This window comes from Mauremys reevesii, linkage group 2, assembly GCF_016161935.1.
Source record: "Mauremys reevesii isolate NIE-2019 linkage group 2, ASM1616193v1, whole genome shotgun sequence".
Lineage (NCBI taxonomy): Eukaryota > Metazoa > Chordata > Testudines > Geoemydidae > Mauremys > Mauremys reevesii.
In genome coordinates this window covers 78,748,659-78,773,653 of record NC_052624.1, presented here as the reverse complement: position 1 = coordinate 78,773,653, position 24,995 = coordinate 78,748,659, and positions in this window count along the sequence as shown.

The following is a 24,995-nucleotide window of genomic DNA, read 5'->3' as shown; positions in this document are numbered from 1 at the left end:
CTGATGTACCAAGGCCCAGTTGTGTGTGTCTTTGCATCTTACTGAAAGGAATATCCGACTTGCCCCCGGACTGTCACTAGTGGCTGGCCAGAGCGGCTTTAATCCCTATTAGATTAGTTCCACCGCTAATAGACATTGTCCTTTGGCTCAAGGGCTTGCATTTTTGGAGCTGGAGACTGTATACCCAGTACCACATTTGACCCCATTCCTGCACCATTGAAGTCAATGGAAGTTTTGCAATTGATTCCGATGCATAGGATCAAGTCCTGTGTGCTGCTGAGCTTTTGCCTATGACAGCTGTTATTTTCATAGATTCATATGATTCATAGATTCTAGAACTGGAAGGGACCTAGAGAGGTCATCGAGTCCAGCCCCCTGCCCTCATGGCAGGACCAAATGCTATCTAGATCATCCTGGATAGACATTTATCTAACTTACTCTTAAATATCTCCAGAGATGGAGATTCCATAACCTTCCTAGGCAATTTATTCCAGTGTTTAACCACCCTGACAGTTAGGAACTTTTTCCTAATGTCCAACCTAAACCTCCATTGCTGCAGTTTAAGCCCATTGCTTCTTGTTTTATCCTTAGAGGCCAAGATGAACAAGTTTTCTCCCTCCTCCTCATGACACCCTTTTAGATACCTGAAAACTGCTATCATGTCCCCTCTCAGTCTTCTCTTTTCCAAACTAAACAAACCCAATTCTTTCAGCCTTCCTTCATAGGTCATATTCTCAAGATCTTTAATCATCCTTGTTGCTCTTCTCTGGACTTTCTCCACATCTTTCTTGAAATGCAGTGCCCAGAACTGGACACAATACTCCAGTTGAGGCCTAACCAGCGCAGAGGAGAGCGGAAGAATGATTTCTCATGTCTTGCTCACAACACACCTGTTAATGCATCCCAGAATTATGTTTGCTTTTTTTGCAACAGCATCACACTGTTGACTCATATTTAGCTTGCGGTCCACTATAACCTCTTGATCCCTTTCTGCCGTACTCCTTTCTAGACAGTCTCTTCCCATTCTGTATGTGTGAAACTGATTGTTCCTTCCTAAGTGGAGCACTTTGCATTTGTCTTTGTTAAACTTCATCCTGTTTTCCTCAGACCACTTCCCCAATTTGTCCAGATCATTTTGAATTATGACCCTATCCTCCAAAGCAGTTGCAATCCCTCCCAGTTTGGTATCATCTGCAAACTTAATAACCTTACTTTCTATGCCAGTATCTAAGTCGTTGATGAAGATATTGAACAGAGCCAGTCCCAAACCAGATCCCTGCGGAACCCCACTTGTTATACCTTTCCAGCAGGATTGGGAGCCATTAATAACTACTCTCTGAGTACGGTTATCCAGCCAGTTATGCACCCACCTTATAGTAGCCCCATCTAAGTTGTATTTGACTAGTTTATTGATAAGAATATCATGCGAGACTGTATCAAATGCCTTACTAAAGTCTAGGTATACCACATCCACCGCTTCTTCCCTATCCACAAGACTCGTTATCCTATCAAAGAAAGCTATCAGATTGGTTTGACATGATTTGTTCTTTACAAATCCATGCTGGCTATTCCCTATCACCTTACTACCTTCCAAGTATTTGCAGATGATTTCCTTAATTACTTGCTCCATTATCTTCCCTGGCACAGAGTTAAACTAACTGGTCTGTAGTTTCCTGGGTTGTTTTTACTTCCCTTTTTATAGATGGGCACTATGTTTGCCCTTTTCCAGTCTTCTGGAATCTCTCCTGTCTCCCATGATTTTCCAAAGATAATAGCTAGAGGCTCAGATACCTCCTCTATTAGCTCCTTGAGTATTCTAGGATGCATTTTATCAGGCCCTGGTGACTTGCAGGCATCTACCTTTTCTAAGTGATTTTTAACTTGTTCTTTCTTTATTTTATCTTCTAAACTTACCCCTTTCCCATTAGCATTCACTATGTTAGGCATTCCTTCAGACTTCTCGGTGAAGACCAAAACAAAGAAGTCATTAAGCATCTCTGCCATTTCCAAGTTTCCTGTTATTGTTTCTCCCTCCTCACTGAGCAGTGGGCCTACCCTGTCCTTGGGCTTCCTCTTGCTTCTAATGTATTGATAAAAAGTCTCTTGTTTCCCTTTATTCCTGTAGCTAGTTTGAGCTCATTTTGTGCCTTTGCCTTTCGAATCTTGCCCCTGCATTCCTGTGTTGTTTGCCTATATTCATCCTTTGTAATCTGTCCTAGTTTCCATTTTTTATATGACTCCTTTTTATTTTTTAGACCAAGGTGGTCTTTTGCCACATTTTCTATCTTTCCTACCCAGTGGAATAGCTTGCTTTTGAGCCCTTAATAGTGTCCTTTTGAAAAACTGCCAATTCTCCTCAGTTGTTTTTTCCCTCAGTTTTGATTCCCATGAGATCTTACCTATCAGCTCTCTGAGCTTACCAAAATCCACCTTCCTGAAATCCATTGTCTCTATTTTGCTGTACTCCCTTCTACCCTTCCTTAGAATTGTGAACTCTATGATTCACCCACGAAAGCTCATGCTCCAAAACATCTGTTAGTCTATAAGGTGCCACAAGACTCTTTGCTGCCTTTATGATTTCATGATCACTTTCACCCAAGCTGCCTTCCACTTTCAAATTCTCAATGAGTTCCTCCCTATTTGTTAAAATCAAGTCTAGAACATCTTTCCCCCAGTAGCTTTTTCAACCTTCTGAAATAAGTTGTCTGCAATGCAGTCCAAGAACTTATTGGATGGTCTGTGCCCCGCTGTGTTATTTTCCCAACATATATCTGGATAGTTGAAGTCCCCCGTCACCACCAAATCTTGAGCTTTGGATGATTTTGTTAGTTGTTTAAAAAAAGTCTCATCCACCTCTTTCACCTGGTTAGATGGCCTGTAGTAGACTCCTAGCATGACATCACCCTTGTTTTTTACCCCTTTTAGCCTAACCCAGAGACTCGCAACACTTCTGTCTCCTATGTCCATCTTCACCTCAGTCCAAGTGTGTACATTTTTAATATATAAGGCAACACCTCCTCCCTTTTTCCTCTGTCTATCCTTCCTGAGCAAGCTGTACCCATCCACACCCACATTCCAATCATGTGTATTATCCCACCAATACACAATGTCATAGTTGTATTATTAGCACTTCCAGTTCTTCCTACTTATTACCCATACTTCTTGCATTTGTATATAGGCATCTAAGATACTGATTTGATCTTCCCTCCCAGTTTTGCCCTGGCCCTCCTTTCTCTCTGCCACTATGGCCCACGCTCCCTCCTATTTCCGACCCATCTCCCAGGTCTCCATGTTCCCCACTTACCTGTGGGCTTTGCTCACCTGTCCCCGTCGAACCTAGTTTAATTTGCAGCCACAAGTTATTGCATATTGTAGCTGTTCTGTGGATAAAGTGAATCATTCACTTTCCAGACCGGTCTGTCTGGCACCTTTCATGAGCTCTACAATTAACTTCTTTTTGTAAATAGGGTGGGGAGGGAGTCCTTAATGATGTTTATTATTACAGCAGCTGGCAGTGTTCAGTCCCAGAAGGACAAATGGGCCAGATTCTGAACTGTGGCCAAGGAGCATGTGGCAAAGCTCTAGGAAGTGTGTGGGTGTAGAGATATGCAAAATGGCCTTAAAGCTACATTTGCATTCTTTCAATCCTAAATTGATCTGCACTGGGCCAATTCTTTGGAACAACACAGTGCAGCCTTCAGGCTGTTCTAAGTTGTACCATCTGCCTGTGACCCTAAGGGGTTGTTATGACAGCTGACTGTCACTGGATACAAGATCACGGTCATGCCCCTTGCACCATCTGTAGGTGGTGAGTTGCATAGAATCAGCCATAAGTGTTCTGCATCTCCCAAAGCATCTCTTTATCCGAGGGAAATCATCCAGAACTTTAGCAAACTGGCTTTAGGACAGTTCTGGGCCAGGGGAGCAGTGCAAAGCTACCTTAGCACAGCTAAGCATCTGGCCCAGTGTGGGATTGTGTTAGTTGAAGCACTGTATCATGTACACTGAATGCACTTGAAATAATCCTCATCATCTCTAGTTTAAAAAATGAGAAGTAAATGGAGGTCCACTAAGTTCTGTAACCACGGACTTCTTTAAAAATAAATTTAGCAAATATTTCTAGAAAAAATTGTGAACAAAATTTTTCCTCTTTTTTAATGCATCATCAAGAAGCAAATATAGACCCAGTATTCTGAGCAGCAATGATGCAGATATATATAAAAGAGTTGACCCTTGAGAGGGGAAAAAAAGACAAAAAACAATTCAAAGCAACAGAGGATAAATTATTAAAGCTCTGGAAGAGAGATAGTGTTATAGCAGGCAGGGTTTTTTTTATAATCCCTGCTATCAAAAGAGGGCCAGAAAGCTCTGAAAGGAATCCGTTTGCCAGGGATGAAATGAATGGTAATTGTCTGTCAGTTTTATCTGAGGAAATTAACAAATGACTCCTCATTAGCAAACTGATGGGAACTGGGGGTGGGAGGAGCCTCATCCATCATGTTCAGAATTGCCATCACTTTCAGATACTGTCCGGTGTTTTATAACTAAAGGATAATATAAAATACATTTAAAACCTCATAAATAAACAGTGCTTCAAAATATCCAGGATGACCTGTGTGAACACAGAATGGGAATTTATGAGGTAAGTCTCTTACTGGGGCTGAAATTCAGAGGATCCGCTGCAAGCCTGGCTCCTGCTTTGACATTCAGTGAAGTGAGAGTGATTGTGGAGTCACAAGGGCCCAGATTTACAAAGGTATTTGCTACCTAAAAACGCAAACAGACACCTAGTGAGATTCACAAAAGCTCCGAAGCCAGTTAGGCACCTAACTCTCATTCAAAGTCAATGGGAATTATGCATCTAACTCACTTAGGTACTGTTATAAATCCCACTCAGTGCTTCTCCACATCTTTAGGAGCCTAAATACTTCTGTACATCTGGCCCGAGGCCTCTACCTGGATAGCTTCATGCCTATAGGGCATGCTGAGATCCATGTGGATCCCAGGAGATCCAGGGGATTTGGAATATGAGTGACCTGCCACTTTTGCTGAGGTGCAAACCTGTCTTTTTTTCCCCACACATCCCTATCTCAATGAAGGGAATGAAGAGGAAGCAACATGAGTACGGACTTAGAGTTAATGGACTCCTGACAAAGGAGCTAATTTGGTACCAGGAATAAAGTAATAAAATAATAGCGTGATTCTCCACTCCATTAAACGAGTTTCATTCCAGTGTAACTCTTCTGACCTCAAAGGAGCCAATGTAAAAATAGTGTATTGAAGTGGAGAGTCAGGCCATCATGTTTACTGGTAAGGATAATCTGATGATAAAACAGTTTTGCCTAACAAAGTAATTATAGCAAATTCACTACCCATGTTTAGGTTGAGATTAGATCTGTTTATGTAAAGGGACTGGACTGGGCTGGAGTAGATGACCCAAGAGGTCCTTTCCAAACCCATCATCTGTGAGTCCAGAATAACAGTAGACAAGATGAGCATTTACTAGTCACTTTTGAGTAAATACTACAAACTGGTTTGAAATCTGTTAAACCATTTACTGGAAATGTACTCTCCAAGGGATTGAAAGGCCAGACCAATTTATTTTTAAACAAAATAGAAGGAAATCAGTCATTCCTGAGATGAAAGTAGAAGCCATTAAGCAAAACTGGAAACTGCATTTGAGAAGAACTGAGTTTTTTCTACTAAATTCTCTAAAGAAAATGAACAGAGAATGTGCTGCAAATTATCACCTTCCTTTGCAACCCAGCAGTTAATTATTCCATTTCACAGCAAGATCGGTACACCTGGAGATGGGATAAAAGAAAGAAAAACCCCACAATCAGGCAACATGCAGAAGATGACTCCTTTGATAGAAGATTACCTGACTTTTTTCTTCTGCTAAAGGTGTAAATTTTATGTTGTCTTCTGAAGTGACTGCAAAATTGCTAGGATAATGGCTGAAGGTATTTGCTTTACCTTTCCAAATGACCTAGATTAATCTTTTACATTCTTCCTTTGTGTTACTTATTTATGTCCTAAATGGCAGGTAGAATGTTGCTTGACAGAAAAGTTTTTAATCTTTCGGGTTTTGTATTACTTTTTATGATAGATTTGCCAGCATTTCCTGTTTGTCTTGCTACATGACATACTTCTTCCTAGAAGGAACACTATTGATCAGAACAGGTTTCATTAAAATCCTCAAAACCAGATAAAGATAAAAGTATTTTGCTTACAATGCAGGCACAGGCCATCGAAAGACAACAAATGAAGATCAAATGTTGTATCCTCTGGATCAAATAGGGCTTTGATGTGCTTCTTTGCTGTTCCACTCAGAACCCAACTCACCATTGTTTGACAAAGCCACTTTGATTTTCAGAGTTATCAAAAGACAGCAAAAAATAATGGCTGGAAGTTAAGATCAATCTGCTGTAGATGGCAGGAGTAACAGCTCTTGAGAATGGATTAACTGCTGACATACTAAAATGCTCACCTTAACTGTTTTGTTTGGTTCATGGCACATTAGCAGAAAGGAAAGTAACCACTGATCAGTGTTGCATAGTGGAGTAGAATGCCAGACACTTGGCTCTAAATTGGAGAACAATAGCCAGAGAGCTCCCCAAAAGGAGCAGTTGGAGATTCCTCTGACGTAGTAGAATCGCTAGATGGTCTGAAGCTGGCATAGTCAGCCCTAGGGGACCATTTCTGCTAATGTAACGTAGAGCACCTGCTCTAAGTCATATTGGGGCAAACTGGCCCTTCGCCAACCCCAAGACTGGGGATGGGGGTTGCAAAGGTGACCGAGAGCATATTGCTCAGCCAGCCTGGTGATCTAGCCCTACATCTCTTTCTCATCCATTCCTGATGATACAGCTTCTCAGCTCTCCTGATGTCTAAGACTGAGGCTTTGGTGGCTAGGTGGCTGAGGTTCATTCCAGGAATACAGAGGTGATGTTATCTTGCTGTCTGGGGATAACATCTGGAGAAGATGCTAGAATTGATATCTGCCCCCTCAAATCACTGTTGAATGGGTCCTCAGATGATTTAAGAGGGTCAAATAGCACAAGTAGATAAGAGTGCTTTTCCTGCTCTGTGTTGCCAGGACAGTAGTTCCAATACTTTAGTTTGTGCAGCACTTGCTGATCAACCATTGAGAACTGGCTGTTAGCCTGGTAATGCTGCCTCTACACTTTGTCTCCAGCTGCCAAATCTCAATCGTCTATAACGGCATTAAATATTTTCTTAATATTATTTTTCCATGGAAGCAGTTGCCTCCAGGATGTTATGTGATTCTGAATGGAAGGAGAGGTGGTTGGCATGGTCACAGATGTGGTGGGGGGTTGGTATGTGCAATCGCGAATAGGAGAGGAGGTATCAGTGAGATAATCTCTGTATTAGGATGTGATCCACTCTAGAAATACATTTGAGCTCCATTGAGCCAAGAGACTGTGGCTTTTCCATTTGGATGGGGAGCTCCCTATGGTTATTGTATCATGGTCTTATCCAGATGGATTAGTGCAATGGTTCTACATGGGTGGCCTGAAGAGCACAAAGAAACTATATCTAGTGTAGAATGCAGCTTGGTTGGACCTCTTTCCCTTTAGCTGTGTCCAGACCTATTATCTCAGATACAAGGGAATATACTACATTTAGACACAGATTCCCTTTACCTAGCAATATGGCTCTCAAAATTCCTTTGGGCTGACGTAGGCTTCTCAGAGGAAGTCCATCAGTTACTTCTAGAGTCATCTCAGCAACAAGACTGCCAGGGATCTTTGGTTTTTGTGCTTCCCACAGTCAGAAATCAGCTGGGGAAGTTTAGGCCACTTAAATTAGATGTCAAAAGGTAAACTCTTCCACTAACCTCTCCAAGGCTACTTGTGTCCTGTGGTGGCCAAGCCACTGAAAGCCTGGTGCTAGTTACAGCCTGTCTAAGACTTGAACATTTGGCTCACACAAGTGCTTCTGAAGAGGCTGTTATTTTGCCTTTGGAATGCACCACATTTTCCTAATGTTACATAATGTTTCTGATCTCCCTCCGCCCCATGTCTCCTGTGAAGGGTTCAGCCATCTCTCCCATTCCAATGGGGGTAGCATTGTGATTCCATAGAGACAGAACAGAAATATTACCTGGGAGATGCAAAGAGTGTGGCTGCTGATTAGAAGAAGACACTTGAAAATGACAACCACAGTTATGAACATGTGAGGGGAAACAGTGCCGAGGAGGAAGTGAAACAAGTGAGACCGCAGGTTCCTTGCTGTGGCTCCCAGGCCTGAGAGGGAGGTCATTATTTCCAATGGAACATCCTGGGCAATTCCAGCTTTGAGGAACTGATGGAGACCGTAAAGCAACTGCTGCCCTGTGAGGGATATCTAAAGAAGTAGCCCTCCTCTGACACCTGCACTGAGTGAACCAATGCAATAGTTCTGTGATGGAGATTGCATGGATGTCTGCTGCTCAAACTCTGTGTAGTTAGGACAGACTTTATCCCATGATTACACTGTCCGATAAAGTTGAGAATTTCAATAAGAGTAATTATGCAGAATTCTAGTAAAAATAGGGAAATTTGCTAGGCATCTCTCAGGGAATTTTTTTTTGCTAGTGCTGCAGAAAAATCAAAGGTACTGTACATGTGTGAAATGTTATTTTCCCAAAAGGTTAATTAAAATAAGCAGGCTTTGCAGATGAATTGTAACAGCTGGCTGCTGCATTTAACTCCATAGTCATGGCTAGCACTATATGAAATCCCTTTGTATTGGCATTTATTTTCTCTGTGGACTCCTGTATCTATCAGTTGTACTGTTCTCTCTATCCTTTGCACAGTGGATATTAATGAAGCCCAGCTAAGGAAAACCATGTAACTTCGCTGCAAACTTTCCTGGAAAATTGAAATAGTTAAACATTATGTTTTAAAAGATGGCTCCACTTTTAGCCAATATTCAAACCTAAATTCTATAGTAAAATACTGCCATGAAGTTGGTCCATCACTGGGGAACCTCTGTTCTCCCCTCCAGTAGAATTTGGAGGGAAAGGACTCGGCCACAAATATATTTAGAGGGGCAAGGTCACAGATCACTACTAGCCAATAAAGGGCCCCAGGATACACAGCGAACAAAAAAAAAAAGAAGCACCATGCAGAAGGTGCTAAGAGCTGGCATGGGGGAAAGAGACAGGAGCTCTGCCTCTATGCTGTATGGTTTGGAAACTTGACAGGAAAGTAAAGGGGTGGGAATGTGAAGGACACTAAAGGGACACTGCCAGAAGGACACTAAAGGGAGTGCGGAAAGGGAAATGTGAGGTGCAGAAGATTAGGGTTCAGTTCTTGGCACTAAATTCCTGTGTGACCTTGGGCAAGTCACTTAATCTTTCTGGACCTCAGTTTCTCATCTGTAAAATGGGATGACGACACTTCCTTTCTTCCACATTTTGTCTGTCTTGTCTATGTAGGTTGTAAGATCTTCAGGACAGGGACTGATTCTTACTATGTGTTTGTACATGGCCTAGGATAATGGAGGTCTTGATCTTGAGTGCATCTCTAGGCAACACCATGATGCAAATAATAATAAATAAATAATGTGGGGGGGGATGAGCAGCTGTTGGGGGCCTCCAGACATCAGTGGTTTGGAGAAGCCGTCAGACTTTTGGAGACGTATCCCAATCCAACTCCACACGTTTGGGCTTTCTTGCTAGTATTTTACTGTTTACTTTGTACTTCTATGTTGTTTTACAACATTGGCTACTCTGGAGACCTTTACATTATTTAGCGTTGCAATGCCTAACCCCTAGGGGCCTGCTGCCCAGTGGAATTTTCAGCTCCAGCCTAGGGGCCTGGGCTGCCCATACAATGCTTGGGGAGAATTAGGCACCTAAGGAAGGGATTTTCAGAAGCCAGCCAGTTAAGCAGGGATCTGCCTAGTGAAATGCCAGGGCAAGACACAGGGAGAGGTGAGGCGCTTAAGCGCCTAAGTGGCTGATCTGGTGCAGCTGATTGACAGGCAAGAGAAAGGCACTGCCCTCAGCACAGGATCCTCAGCTGCAAACTCTCTCCAGAAGTTACACATCTAAGCAAGGTCAGCTGTTTAAGTAGCCTATGTTCTAGCAGCTGGAACGCGCTCTCTTTCTCTTTGTTTCTCCTGCTCTCACATGCTAGCTCTCTTGCAATCACCCTACATTTCCCTGCGAACCCGGTATTTTGTGAGGGTACTCTGCTGCCCCCTGCACCTGCCTCCAGCCCTCCTGATGCAGGGACTGGCAAGTGCCAGGTGTTAGGCCTGCTGTGAGCATGCCTATGGGATTGGACCCCGCTAGCAAGCTAGACATTCCCCTGCCTAGTTTGAGAATCCTGCTTCAGGGCCTGTGGCACTTCAGCTTGAGCCAAGACTCTGAGCAGCTCGTTAGCTGTGGGGCAGTGTTTTTTACTTTGGTGGCTTTGCAAATGCTGACTGATGGAAACTTGAATACCTATTGGGAGAGGCAGCAGCTTTGAAAAGGCCAGCGGTGCCTAAATGGTGGATTTAGGTGCCTAAAGAGGCAGGCAGATGCCTAAGTATCTTTAAGGATATAGGCCTCTCTCTCTCCATTCATATCACACACATGGGCTCACACTCTCCCTGTTGAGGAGGTTGCACTTCCCATCACCTCCTAGTAGCAATCAGCCCATGATGCTCTTGAGATCAGTGCATATTGCTCTAGTCCCAATGTATGTCCATATTGCTACTAGCTAACGGAGATTCGTTTTTAGCTCAAGGGAAAGGCTCCTGAGCTTTGGGAGCAAGAACATAAGAACAGCCATGCTAGGTCAGACCAATGGTCCATCTAGCCCAGTACCCTATCTTATGACAGTGGCCAGTGCCAGGTGCCCCAGAGGGAATGAACAGAACAGGTAATCATCAAGTGATCCATCCCCTGTCGCCCATTCCCAGCTTCTGGCAAACACAGGATCACAGCTCTCCTCCTTCCCACACTTTGGTACAAAGCCGGATCGCAAGGCTGGCCTGAGTTGTTGGGAGATGTGTGGAGAGGGAGATGCTGGGGAAATCCATCCAAGCGGTGGGTCATCTGTACAGCCACTCCATGGATGTTGGTTGAGTGGTCGTCCCTTGGCCTGGGCCTACTCCTGCCCCAGCTACTGTGAGCTGGGTGTTCCATAGTGCACAGGGGATGCTCTCTACCTGCACAGCTCTCATCCTCTAACTTCCCTGAGCACTAGAAAATCATCATTTCCACTGCACAGGGGTCTTTCAAAACCATGGGGGAGAGGGATAAATTTGCCCCTTTGTTCAGTAAGCACTCCACCCTCAGCTATAGGCCCGCTCTGCTCTCGTCCATCAAAAATCACCTAAATCCAGTAGCTTTGGGGGTGTGGGGTGTGTAGGAGTGGGTTTTTAAATCTGAATCTCTGAGTGCAGAGCTTACAAGACAGATAGAACTGACACAAGTGTATGTCTACACCCATTGCAGTGTCTTCTTCCACAGCAAACAGATTGAAAACTTGAAACTGCATCTTCCCCAGTTCAGTGACTGGTGCTCAAAAATCCCCATGGGATACTTTGGCCTCCAGATGAATAGCTACTGTTGTTCTTGCCAACAAGGTACATGCCACATAATAATGTACAAGAAACACCTCCAATTGCTGTCTTTTATAGAAGTATGAGGAACAATTACATAACAGCTGCATATAATTACTACTTCAGATGATGTGCCATTTTCCAACCAAATAAAGTAACATAATTTTGCAGTTAGTATGAAAAAACATGGTTATTTTTCTCCTTTTTTTAACTGCATGCTGATTAAAAAGAACCTGTTGGGATCAAACTAAAATTGTTCTTTTTGTCAGATTTAATTTTAAAACCAGGGTCATCCATTTTATTTCTGTTGCATCCTACACCACAGTTCTGGGCACCTGACAAAATGGAACTAGCACAAATCATAAAATAAAAAAGACAGCACAGCCTAAATAAATAAAAAAAATGAACCAAATGCGGCAAAGAGCCAAGAACAAAAATACCCCCAATGCTCCCCAGCTTGCTACTAAGCAAAGTATATTCTCAAACTTTGCTTTGGGCTGTGACCCAAAAAATGCCGCCCCCTCCATCTTCCCAAGACCCACTATATCCTACCATCCTTTGCAAAGGATTCTGGGATTTGGTCATGGGGCAGTGTTTTGGCCATTTTGGGGCACTGTGGATTTTGTGTGTTGGAAAGTGGGCTGATGCTACTGGGGAGTGGGAACCTGTTTGATGAGAGGGCTACCTTGTGGCGTGTACTCCACTTCTATCTTCTTCCCAAGAGCCCCTGTCTTCTCAGCTTGCTCTCCCCCTCCAAAAGAGTTTGTCTACCCACCTCTAAGAACTCTTGTGTCCCATCCCAGAGCCCCTCTTCCTAATAGGGGGTCTCTATACCTAACCTTTACTGCATGACTTGGGAGAGGCTTGGCACGTGTTAAGGGTTGACCCTGGTTTGGTCCAGTCATGTTGGGGAGCCAAGTTCCAACCCTTCTTCCTTCCCTACTGAGCAGCTGGCAGGAGCAAAGCAGGACTCTTGCCTCTGGCTCCCCCTGCTGACTGAGGCTGGCACTGCCTATGTCTCCGCTGTATGGGTAAGTAGAGTTCTTACCTCCGTGCAGCAGCCTGTACAGGAGAGGTTTACCCAACCACATTTCCCTGTGGGTGATGATCCGCTACTGAGGAAACCTCCCATTAGGTAATACTACATCTTGAACACAAACTCGTTTCTTCATCCTTTTCCAAACCAAAATGTTAACACACTTCAAGACAGAACAAGTAAAACTTGGGGTACAAATTCAGCTTAAAAGTGCAAGGTTCACAATCAAACCTGACAGAGACTCATTGTTTTGTGTACATTTTTGACTTGTTTGTGATTAGAGGAGATGGGCCCACACCAAAAACACAGCCTCAAACACCACCATACTTTGCAGAAGTTTAAATCAGGACTTGAATGTTGTGGTTCAGGCCCATTTCTAATGCACAGTGTGGTGTGGCTATTAGATCTGACACCCAGGGGTTCCCTAGTAACTCAGAGCTAAGGGTTATGGGGGCCGTATGATTGTGATGAGTTCCTAAGTGACTGCAGCAGGGGCTATTTCCTAGCTGTTACTGCCTTGTGATCAGGGGTCTTCTGTCCCTCTAAAAGAGCTTTGCAGGATGAGAGGGAGCTAATAGTCATTCAGTGTTCAGATACTACGGTGATGGGCACAATATGAGATCCTGGATGGAATTCCTAAAGACTTGCTGGGGGCAGCACACATCGCAGCCTTTGAAGATCCCAGAGCACCCAGCTCCAGCAAGGAAGTGAGCATACTTCAGTTCCCTCAAACATATCTAACGGTAAAGAGGAGGCTGTCTGGGAAGGGGAAGCTCAGGGTCTGGGGGATATTGTGGAGATTTGGGTTGTACATAAACCTAACATCTATGTGAAGCTACAGCAGTTGGTTAATTGCTAGTCCCAGTGAATCAAATCCTTTGCGGTCCAATTTGTATAACTCATGGGAGCTAAGCCCCGTAGGGTTCGCACGGGCCTAATGGCAGCATTCTATGGAATGGCTGACCCTGAGGGGAGACATATGCTCTTCATGAAACCTAGGTTGTGTGCCATGCTATGGCAAGCTCACAGTATTGTGGCATAGCCTGTTATGGGTCCACCTGTTTCTTTCTTCAAATCCCTTTCACTAAGGTTCAGTCCCAAGTTAGCCATGACATAACCTCTAGCATTTTTTCAGATATATCCAAATAACTAAAGGGATAGTTCACCACTCATTTCATGGTCTTGAAGTAAATTTATTTCTTTTCTTCTGCTTTGGCACAGCATTTCCTTGGGCTTACAGGGGAATCTTGTTCTTTAATATATAATGTCGTTTAAGGTAATGATGGCATTGGCCTTATAAAGAGTATTTTTGAAAGTTATTCATTTCCTTTTATGAAAGCCTTAATAAGTGAATAAATAATGCATTCATGATTATTTTTTTATATACTCAATACTGTGAATAAGAGGCAGAGGAGTTATATGCTTGTCTGGAACCACAGTATTACAATAGAATGGAAGGCTCTTAGTCCTTATGCTTTTTTGATAATTGCCTCTTCCTCCCACCACCAACATGTTAGGCATTCTGATTTCATTATTGTGGCCCCATCCCCTTGCATGAAAGGAGATAGCACAAATTAGGTGAAAGGAGCCTAAAGAAGCCTGAAAATTGCTTCAGCATAAATTCTACTTTCTCAAGCATACAGGCATATTTTCCCTGAGGAGAGCTACAAGGGAACACAAGGGGACTGTTATTGCTGCTTAATTCTACTCCTTATTTGTAAGGTTGTGTGATATATAATTAGGACTTAAACCTAAGCTATACCAAATGAGAGGAGACAAGACTTTAGAACATGAGGTCTTATTTATAGACCTCTTACCTGTATTTTGAAAGACATCATTCCACTTTTTATGCTTTCCTTGCTGGAAATTTTTTTATGCACAACAAAATCAGTTTTTGAGGGGTTTTTTTTAGTGTTTATTGTGAATCTAGTACTTGTGAATTGAGACTATTTACTTATTCTGAGAATTTATTCTGAGCAAGAGTATCTATGTTATTTAATATTGATATTATGTCGTATCTTAGCCCTAACCCCATTTGGCAAGATTTTCAGGGTTATTCTTATACTTCCTATGTTATTGTGACATTCTCTTGCCTCTGTCACGTTCTTTTTCCTTGCAGTAGCAATAACGTCCACTCTGTCAATATTATATTTTGTTAATATCTACTTGGTACAGTACTTGCTCATTTGAAAACTTTAATTCAGATACCTGTTTCTATTTGCTCTCTGAAAGCCTCTGCTGACTCTGGGTTTTCAGGGCCTAGTGTTAAAATGAATTTTGATAAGGCCTCATTTGCATACTGATGGAACAGCATTTTGATGTGGACAAGAAATAAATCTGTGTGAGCCAAAACAGGAAAACAAATGAGACCTCCTAATTCAATACCACTGCCAAAAGGCCAATACCATTATCTAGTGGGTATAGAGAAGAATTGTAAGTAAAACCAAGGACGTGATGATGCCACTTTCCACAGGCTTTGTAATGATCATATCTCAAACTTCTACAGCGTTTTTTTAAGGAATGTCTGTACTATTTTCCTTCAAGGCCCTCGGCAAAACTTACTTCTTCTGAAACATCCACCAATAACTACAATCAGATAATGGTTAGGCAGGTGGCAAGTTGTGAGCATTGCTCCTGAGTAACTAACAATTGCATGCACCCTGTTATTTTGATTATTCCAGCTTCCCTGCCTCCTTTCTCAACCTACTTGTTTGTCCCATCCATTTTTATGTCTTGTCTTACAATCTAAAAGCTATCTGGAAATGGAATTGTCATTTACTATATGTTTGCCTACAAACCCTAGCACAGTGGGTCTCCATGCTGCTTGGCTTATAGGCTCCACCACAATTTACATGTTAAATAAAATAACAACAAATATAAGAATCAAAAGAAGTTCCAAGCAATCTTGGATGCTCCAAAAGAAAGCACCAAGGGTTCCATTTTGCCACCCTTACTCCATGAGTAACCCTTGCTATGTGATCTGTCCCATGGATTGGAAGCCCAGGAGCTAATTCAGTCTCTTAATCTTTTTTTCGGAGTTGTAATATTGCTGTAAATCTTGTGGGGTAGGGTTAGAATAGCTATTGGATTTGATTCAGTGATGTTCTGATGGAGGATACATAATGAACATCTGAAGGGGGGGCTCTGTGGGGGGAACCATATCTGAAAATGTCACTGTGTAATAGCTAACTATAAGTCAAAAGATATGGGATTCCCTGAGCCAAGGAAGAATATGGTAGAAACTAAAACACTCCTAAAATGCTCATGTAGTGTACTGGCTTGGTTCATGTGATCTTGGCTCCCTCTAGTGGCCTTTCCCAGTGACTAGACAGCTTACTAGTAGCTCATCCTTAAAGGAGGTTTCCTTAGTCCAAGTGTAGGGCCTGTGTTTGGGGGCCTGGGTCTAATCCTTTGTATCCAGTCATAGTTTGTTATAAAATGGCATGCACTGTGGGTAGGGTGACCAGATGTCCTGATTTTATAGGGACAGTCCCAATTTTGGGGTCTTTTTTTTATACAGGCTCCTATTACCCCCACCCCCGTCCCGATTTTTCACACTTGCTGTCTGGTCACCCTAACTGCGGGACAGAAAGTTCTGTGAGACCTCAGACATGATGAGTTTATCTCCTGTCAGAAGTATGTATGACAGTGGCCTCGTCTATGTGATCATGACACCCTCTTGAGGACTGTCTCCCCTCCTACAGGTTTAGATTAAAGACCCATGTTTTTGATGTGAGCTGCTGTGTCGGAGCGTAAGTAACCACGGTTAGCTACACTGGCAGAGTTCTAAGTTCCAAATACCACACAGATAACACTCTTGTCGAACCATGTGTAGAAAATCTGAGTGGGAAACAGACTTTACATGAAGCAACTGTATACACACAGTTTTTCCTGTTCAATATGAACTCTATAGGCAAACTGACGTGGGAATTCTGAGGCAAGTATCCTTCATGCTTGTAACAGGCAAGCTGTTGGAGTATGTGGCTACTTAAATTTCTTACCAGACAGATCTCCAAATTTATCCCACTGAAAAAGAAAACCTTCACAAGTCATCCTTAATTTATTAGGTCTTTCCTCAAAAAGAATTTACATTCCATGTCCTATTGTTAGCCATAATTTATCTCCTCTCTCACTGGGTTTTCATGTCCTTATAGTCGGACATTTTGCATGTTTCTTCAAGCAGGTATAGAAATTATTATTTAATGTTCACAGGTGAAATGTACTTTGCTTCAACCTCATAATCCAAGAGACTAGCTTAACCTTTTGCAGTTTGGAGACAAACTGGACAATAAGTAGAAGGTGAAGTTGAATGTAAAGAGAAGGATTTCTTTTTGAACAAATGCTGAGGCTGAAACCCAAGTATAACCTACTGAGCTCCTACATGATAACTATCAAGTTCTATTTGTAGGATAGGAAGTCAGTCAAAACCCACATCTGCAATTTATTGCACTAAGTCCCAGTACTGTAGTGGTGCTTTAAAGGAGCATGAATCACTGATCCCTGTTTAACTGATCACCTCCAGCTTCATTCATGCAACCTAAGGCCTAGAAAGGGCTGCTGGAACCTCATGCTGGAGGAATGTAGTGATAGTTTCCTTTCCTCCTTTTCTTGATGAATATGAAAATCAAGTTTGTATTGGAAATATGTGATGTGCCTCATTAACCTCTAGTTTATCCTTCTTTTTGACCACTTGCTGTCTGCTGTTGGCTTTTTGGAATTGGATGCAAAGTGGATTCTTTATTGCAGGCCAATTAACAATCACTACCCTTTTCTCTAACAAAAAAAAAAGTGAATGTTTGATTTTTTTTTATTTATCAATTCTTAAATACACTAATAAAACCTGCAGGGCTAGAAATGGAATCATGGTATCTGTGGGCTGAGGCCTTTCTAACTGTCTGGTGGGCATTACATTTTGTGCTCTATAATCTAATGGTGTTTCCAAATTGATCATCTTCTGGGGGGTGGGGGAAGTGTGTGGGGGTGTATATAACTCGGTGCTTGCATTAAAACATTTAGTTGTGTAAATATGGGAAGAAACCGCAGACAGGATACACAGTTCTTGGTTTTGTTTTGGGGTACTCTGTGTGCAGACTTTTTGGGTGGGGTGACTCCTCTTGACAGGCCAGAATCATCTAGAAATTGAGTATGGCAGGCACTAGGCATGTTCATTACTTGTTTGAAGCTATTTGTGTGATTTCCATTGTGGGCAAGCAGCCTGGCAGGACACACTCAGTGTCACCAAACAGAAATCAAAGGGAAATGGACAGGCTTATAAAAAGAAGGCATGGGAGCCTGTCAGACTAAAAGATTCAGTGGTGCAAGAACAGAAAGGTCTGCTGCCAGGATTGTGGTCCAGGGACTTTGGCAGTTTGTTGGATTTAGCCTGAGGTTCCTTCACCCCCTGGAGAAGAAGACGACTAGAACTGGCGCAGGCTCAGCAGAATGCAGACTGTCATTGCAGCTCCTCAAGCAGAGTTTGCAGGAGACTGTGGGACTATCACTTGTTTCACAGACTTTAAGGAGATAGTGTGCCATACAGAGAGTTTGGACACCCTTTAACAGAGAGAGAGAAAGGCAAAGCCTCCCAGAGGAGAGCCTACGTATGTATGTGTGGTGCTTAGTTATATTTTACATTTGAAAGCATCTTTAGAGGAGTTGTTACTGACTATATTCACAATTGCTTCAAGAGCTATTACTAAGCTGTCATGTACTGTATTTAGATAGATAGATTTAGTATTAATTTGCCTGTGGAGATTTTGTGTCACTTTCCAACTAGCAGAGATTTAACTCTGTATACTATATAGATATAAAGATCAATGTTTTGAAAAGACTAAACTCCGTCTGTGCCGCACACAGCAGGAAGGCAAGCTAAGGTGCAGGAAGGGGAAATAAATACTATATTTGATATTAGTATATTGCCTCCCCCAAACCTGTTACCTACACACATGTAGCTCTGGCCACAAGTTAAAGCTGCCTGTGTCTGGCAGACCCCACACCTATCCAATAATGCTCCTGTGGAGAAACAGGCTCCTACAATCAATTCAATTTATTTAAATTCAGTTTAATTATGCTTTATTGGCATGACAAGCTATGCAGGCATTGCCAAGGTGTTAGACAGGCAGAACTTTCAGGTCTCCAAAAGAGACAGGTATACTCTTCCCAAGATGGGGCAGTATCACTATGGAACAGGCTTTCTTTGAAAACTTTAACTTCCTAACCAAGAGTACATATGTTCTCACTGAGTTCAGTTATTACACTAAAAAGAGTATGGAATGTTGCCTCTAAGCTAGAACTCAGTTTCACAACAGTGCTGTTCACTTTTACATTTCTGAACTAAAAATTTTGTGGCTGCAAATAATGATGACTCTGAGGATATATTTCTATAGAAACTGGCCCAAATCACAGTGATAGGCATAATATCAGAAAATTAATGTAATTTATATTTTAAAGTTCATGAAAGACATGTATAAATTTTTGCAAGACCTTTCTATAGGGTTGGTTTTTTTTATGTTTAACAAGGACATTCTGAAATAATTTATTTTTGCATTTTCAGTAATTATTTTGTGTGGTAATATACACATATCATGATAGTGTTTTCTGATATATCTGTTACTTTGGTGCAATTCTATTTTAAGAAGCATATGCATGTTTGTAAACAAATGAGATATAAGAATCTAGTTGTCTTAATTAATGGTTTCAACATGTTGCAAATGTAAAAATATATTTAATTAAACATACCTAAAAGTTAAATTCATATTTGTTGTAATCAAAGCTAAGGTTGCTATGTGACTTTTGATTTCTTATTAATACATGAGTTTATTGACTGAAACGTTTATGAGAAAGAAAGTAATTTTCAAATTTGGGAAAGAACCTTATCGCTCTTTTTTTTTTTTTTTTAGGGGTTTGCATTCACTGGAAATGGACATCACCAACCTTACCTAAAGCAATGCAGAGGGGTTGGTTTTTTTTGTGTTGAGAGTCTTGTCAAAGATGTGCTTTCAATGATAATAGAGTTGCATATTAGTTGAATGAAATGCCAGCTGTCTGCAGGAAAACTAACCTTATCAGAGTTACAGCCTCAGCTTGAAAATGTAGAGAATGGTTGAATAACACTTGTTGAACCTCAGTGAAGTATAGCAGCATAATTTACTACAGGCCAGCCAATCTAAAGTTAGCATAGTCACTGGAAAATCTACCTCAGATGACCTGAGGGAAGATTTGTCAAAGGCACAAATGACAGGTAGCTTAGCTGCCTGACTCCTGTTGAAAGTCCCATAGGGAGTTAGGGTTAACATTTTCAAAAGCACATAAATTACTTAAGAGCCTAAGTCCAGGAATGTAGTAAAGGATTACCGCTGGTAAATGGAGTTAACCCACTTCTCATTTGAGGAAATATGGCGTTTAGGTTAAGTTAGTTTTACCTACTGCTTTTTTTTTTGCCTTTTTTTTTAAAAACCACACTGCCCCTACCCAAGTCCCATTTTCAAAAGTGACTTAGGTACTTAAAAATCTAAATCCTTTTGATTTTCAGTGAGACTTAGAATGCTAAGGGCTAGATTTGTTAAGGTATTTAGTCACCAAAAGATGCAGATAGGTGCCTAGTGGGATTTTCAAAAGTGCCTACGTGCCTAACTCCCAAATGGGAAATAGGTGTCTAATTCCCAAATAGGAAAGAGGCACCTAGGAGCTTTTAAAAAATCTCACTAGGCAACTATCTGCATCTTTAGGTGCCTAAATAAATCAGGTTCTAAGTGCCTAAACCACTTTTGAAAATAAGATGTAGGCTTCTAAGTTGCTTATATGTTTTTGAAAATTCTACCCCAGTGTTGAAGTGGTGCAGGAATTTCACTCATCTATCTATGTGGATTACATATGCACATGTATACACAGTCTAATCAGTCTGATTCTGATAAGTACTGAATACCCATTATTCTTAGCAAAGTCTGTTTCGAAAATGAAAATTAGGTGCTTTTGAAAATTGTACCCAAAATATCTTGCTACCATTTGTGTCTTTGAAAATCCCCACACTTGGTTCATATTCCAAACAATATAAAAGAATTTGTAGCTAAAAAAAATTAAATTGTTCTCAATTTGCACTTTCAGATATGTACAAAACCTAAGAAATACTTGCCTTGCTTTATAATATTTTTAATCAGTGATTTAGTAACAAAGAAGCATATTGCAAATGAAGGAGTAATGCTTGCTTCTTGAATTTGCTACTACTCATTTACAACCGTTGTCAGTGAGTGATTGATATATACAGTGTTGTTCTAGCTGTGGTTGAGCCCAGGATATTAGAGAAACAGGGTGGGTGAGGTAATCTCTTTTATTGGACCAACTTCTGTTGGTGAGAGAGAGAAGCTTTCAAGCTTACACAGAGCTCTTCTTCAGGTCCCTGTGTAAACTCAAAATCTCATCTCTCTCACCAACAAAAGTTGGTCCAATAAAAGAAAGTACCTCACCCACTTCATCTCTCAGTGAGTGATTGGAGCAGCTAAGAAGGAAGTGTGTATGGAAAAAATATGTCATTTAGAGGGAGGCTGGAAATTTGATGCTTTATAGCCAACTTCCATAAGAAAGCTATGCAACTTCTGTGAGGTAAAATGTAGCAGGGATTAGGCAAATGGGGTGGGGGTGGGGGAGAACTGGAAATCTCCATTCCCATTGTCTGGAGCAACAAATAATATCCCAGTGTGAGGGAAGAGGGCTATGCATTTGTTGCACTGTTACTATACATATCCATGGGAGCGCTGCTGCATTGTGGCACATATGGAGAAGCACAGCACAGAAGATGCAGCCTAGTGGTGTGTGTGATTGCATATAGGCCCCGGGCTAGTTTAAACCAACTCTTGCACCTCCTAGGTCCCAGTGTGGCTCCCAGCATAAGTTAGAGAGGCCCCTGCCAACTCCATTCCTCCTCTAGCCACCCCCCACTGAGGCAGTGAAGTGAGGCACAGTAGGCCTGTGTACACCAAGCTCTACTGTTAGAGTTGCCACTCGTCTGGTCTTCACCCGGACAGTCCAGGTTTCAGCTTGCGTGTTTGGGTGCCATTTGACAAGCCCTGATGTCTGTTTCTTTTTACCTGTGGCAACCTCCAGGGCCTGGCTGCTCGTGCAGCTTGTGGCAACTCGTGGCGTGCCGGGGTGGGGCTTTGGGGGGAAAGAGGCAGAGAAAGGGGTGGGGCCCAGAGGAAGAGGCAAAGAAGAGGATGGGCCTTGAGGGAAGAGGTGGAGCAGAGATGGGGCTTGGGGGAAGAGAAGGGGCGGGATGCAGGGCTTCGGGGAGGCCCAGTTACCAGCCATTAGAAAGGTAGCAACCCTGTCTACTGCCCTTATCCTGGGCGTTCTTCCAGGGGCCACTTGCCCTTTACAGACCCTGTATGCTGCTGGATTACATCGATTTTACCTGCTGTAAAGAGCCCAGGAGCAAAGGTGTGAAGAAGAGGTGGGCTGGTCATGGTGTTGTTTTCAGTGGAAAGTCCTCAGCTCTCAGTCTCACGTCTTCAGACAGTTTGTCTGAGCCCATGTCTGGCCACCTTTGGGTGCATTTATGACACACTTATTGCCTTTTTGTGTCTGTGGGGTTTTGCAGTGAGGTGTGTTCTGAGGGAATGAATGGGGCACTAAGAGCATGTGAATGCAAAGCCTAAGTTGCACTATGTAAATAGCATAAAAATGCCAAGAACAATTAACTGCAAAAATCCCATATTAATATAGCATTATGGTTGAACAGTTAAAATGTAAAAAGTCAGGAAATGCAAACATGAAGGGCCAAAATGTTCAGATTTTCATTCCTAAATTTAGGCACCTAAATCAAAGTGGTCTGATTTTTGAAATGTGGCAAATACTAGCAATTAATCAATGGTTTCTAAAAGGTAAGACCAAACTTTTTCAAATTTGTCTGAGGGCACTTTTCTCCGAAACGTTCCCCGCTCTTTAGCAGCCTGGTCAACCGAGTTGCTGGGCCAAACGTCTATCCTTGGAGCCAGTCTTCACTTCTGTCTAAGCAGTACAAGCCATTTGGCTACAAGTACTCTGCTAGAGAACCAAGCTTACCATGGGTTCGAAAGCTCCCAAGGTGATGGGATATGCCCCAAAACACAGATCTGAGAAGTAATTTTTAAAGAGGTCTCCGTTACCGTATTAATCCTCCTGCCTACTTCAAGCCAAAAAGATTGTCCCACGGGACAGGCCCAAAACATATGAGCCAGTGTGGCTGTGGAAGACCCACATCTCTAACAGCGGTCTGTTTTGGCCCAGGCACTGTAACCTATGCAGGAACCAGTGTGAATGAATCAGCCTTCACTGTAGATCAATAGTAGGGCTTTCAGTGTTTTTGTAAGGCATTTCCCCTCTAGCTAGAATTCAAGGTTATACACAAATCTTTGTCCCAGGCTTGGCCTGGGCAATCTAAATTAGGGAGGGTGTTCTGGGTCTTTGCTTTTAAGGGCTGGATTGTGTCTTCTATGCTCTGTGCTACATGGGAACATGAGGATATGCTATAACTCAGGATGCACAGTGCTATGCAGCAAGTGTTTTCCAGCTTTAGGAGTGGGGGAAGGATTATAGCTCAGACTCTTTCTGGCCCCCTTAAAGTGGTCAACAGTGGCTCCTCAGGTGATGCTTGCCCTTAGGTGAGAGTTTGGACTGTGACTGTCTTCTACCCATGCACACAGGTAAAAGGGAGTGGAGGGAGGAGACTTGTGCCCTCCCCCAGCTTTGCCTACCTACACGGAGTAGGGCACAGTCTAACTCCAGCTGAGAAACTTCAGTGTTGCAGTAACATAATTTCTTGCAGTTAGTAGAAAATAAGCTTTGTGATTTATGTAGCTCTTTGATTATCAGGAAGCATGATTCTCTAAAGACTTACTTATTTCCATCTTTCTGCAGCGAGATATGGTAAATTATGTGGGAAAATACCTGAGTGCCTATGATTTTGTTGATGCACAGATGTTTCAGGGCAGTGGTACATTGGGAAGACAGTGACTGTAGGAATTCATGTGTAGATGCACTCAGAAGCCAGAACCCAAAGAAACTGGGTTATTGTTTTGGGGCCAGATCCTTAGCTGGTGTAAACCGATATAGCCCCATTGGTGTAAATCAGTGTGGCTCTATTGACTTCAGAGGAGCTACACCCATTTACACCAGTTAAGGATCTGGCCCTCTCTGTCAAGCAGCATCGTGCTTATGTGCATTTATCATTTCTGAGACCCAGAGTGCCACTTACGCTATTATATGTGGTGAATTCTGTGTATTTTCTTCTACTCTACTATTTCAGTGTTTATCCAGCATGCTGCTTAACCCAGCAGAAGCACCAGTGTTTAGATCTTTAATTAGTAATAAATGGTGTCTTTCTCTTCCTTCCAAGAAACAAAATATGACAGCGTTTCGCAAATACACCCCGTTGACCCACTTGAGAGGCAGAATGAGGATTGTTAAGGTTCCCTGTAGCTAAGTAGCATCTGACTGACTAAAATAGGGGGCTTTTGTTTCTGGTTTATTTTGTGGTGTGTGTGTGTGAGAGAGAGAGAGAGAGAGAGAATCAGGAAGCGGGTACATTCTCTGCAAAACACTTTGACGGCTTCCATTCTCTCTCTGAAAGCTAGCCTCCAAGGGAGATCCTGAGAGTATAGCACTGAACAGTGCTGCACGGGAATTGTAACAAGGCCGAGTTGCCTCTATAAACCAATCCATTATTACTACTGTGTTCATCATGGGATTAGATTCATGTTGTGCCATTTCTCACCCTTTGTCATGAGAACAATGCACGAGTGAATTATAGCTCCCAGTGGAATGCAGAAGACAATATCATTCTCATCTCTGCTGGAAGGGACATGCCAAGTCATCTTTAAAGGGAGGGGACGAGTCTTTGATTTGTCTACTATCCTTTCATTCAGTTTCTTAAATTAGGTCTGTCTTTGCTCCCTGCTCCTGTGTATGTGCCTCACGGTCTTCTAATGGGCATTCCTTTCCCTCTCCTGCTCTCACCTCCACTTCCCACCTGGGATAAGAGGACTGGGGCTTGTTCCATCTTTCCAATATCACAACTGGGCAGCCCAGTCAAAGCTCCTCTTTGCTTAGTTAAAAGAAGTTGAGCCCTTTGGCGTAAACAAATGTGCAAGTGAATAAGACACTCCAACATTTCTTCTAATGGGAAAAAGCATAAGGTGCATGATTGTGCCATCAAATCCACACAAAACTGTAATGTGAGCAGAGACCTGGGAATTTTGAGGGTGAATGGAACAGAGAAAGAAAGGCACTATTTACCCTAAAGCTACAAATGCACCTTACTTTGTGGCCTTTGGTGATGCAGACATGGGAGACTGCCTCTAAACATAGCAACCAACAGAGACATGAATATGCTCTGTTGGCCATGACTGAGGTAACAGCAGTT